General features: G+C 41.3%; 1 protein-coding gene across 6 annotated transcripts in view; it reads right to left on the minus strand.

Moving 5' to 3' along the window:
- The window catches only part of LOC106517428 (potassium voltage-gated channel subfamily C member 1), a gene marked incomplete at its 5' end in the record, with an annotated part of 48801 nt that overhangs the window by 35904 nt on the left and 11612 nt on the right, over positions 1–1285 (minus strand).

Consider the following 1285-nt stretch of genomic DNA (forward strand, 5'->3'; position numbering starts at 1 on the left):
TACAGTCTGAGTCATTTCCACCTCCTCCTCTCTGTCAACGCTCTCTGGTTTCATTTAAAAGAGTCGATCATCAGATATTGTCCAAGATTAACCTTCAGGGTGGAAATAGCTCGCTCACACGGATGACCAATCCACGTCATCATTTACCCAGAATGCTTTGCATGTAAATAAAATGTCTCCGTCCGTGTTAAAATATATTTTACAATTTTACAAAACTAAACAGCCTACAATATTTTTACATTCTTTATTTTACAGTTAAAATAATTTTTTATCAAATAAAGTCTAATGTCACAACTAATCAGGGATCCCTTTAAAGAGCATGTGCTTAGCTGTGAAATCACTAATCTGTTATTCGATCACTCAGTGGGACAAATCGGCAAAATGTTAGAGCTTAATTACATTAAGATGATGCCAACCAATTAGACAAAAATGTCTTTACAAAGAAACATGAACATTGTCAATGTTGATCATCTCTGAGCCTTTTTGTCTGAAACTCCTTGAAGCCTCTTTAGGACAATTCTGTTGTGGATACTCTTTGGTTCAGATGAAAACCTCTAAGCAAATATGACAAAGTCAACTGATCCGTGTCGGCCCATGTCGAGCTGAAATTCTGAAAGTGCTGGCTGGGTTATTTTTGACCGGTGCACTGATCTCGGCTCATTTTTTTTGGTGGACAGATCGGTGACAGCAGGTAAYGACACGGACTGCAGGAAGAACACAATACTGGTGCGAATATCAAATACTCCATGAACCCAATAACCTTTTATCTCGTCTGAATGAAATGCTCAAGTAATCAATCAACCTGAGTGGGTGACACTAATGTCCCTAGTCTACAGGGGGTACACTGCCCGTCTGGTCGGAGTAAGTGTGTGACAGGAAGGGAAGGACTCAACAGCTTTCGATGTGGCGTGTGTGTAAAATWWAAWAAAAAAMAMYMMWMWRRYKSCWYCAGGTTTATCAAGCGTGACAAGATGAATGAAGAAGTGCGTCTGGAGCTGGAGCAAGTTTCGGAGATATAATTAGCTCCTGCTCTGGGTAATCCTGGCATATATTTTATTTTCAGAGCGCTACACTTACTTAGTTGCAACACTTCACTCTCTGAGGTCAGCGCTCCTGGAAGATATCCTGGTAAAAATTCAATCACTACGCACACGCTGCTGTTCCAGAGATTCCCCCGAATGACTCAACGCTTTGACATGATGCAGCTGCACCGGTAAGCTTTACACTCACACACACACACACACACACACACACACACACACACACACACACACACACACACACA

The sequence above is a fragment of the Austrofundulus limnaeus genome, unplaced genomic scaffold (genome assembly GCF_001266775.1).
Source record: "Austrofundulus limnaeus strain Quisiro unplaced genomic scaffold, Austrofundulus_limnaeus-1.0 Scaffold48, whole genome shotgun sequence".
Lineage (NCBI taxonomy): Eukaryota > Metazoa > Chordata > Actinopteri > Cyprinodontiformes > Rivulidae > Austrofundulus > Austrofundulus limnaeus.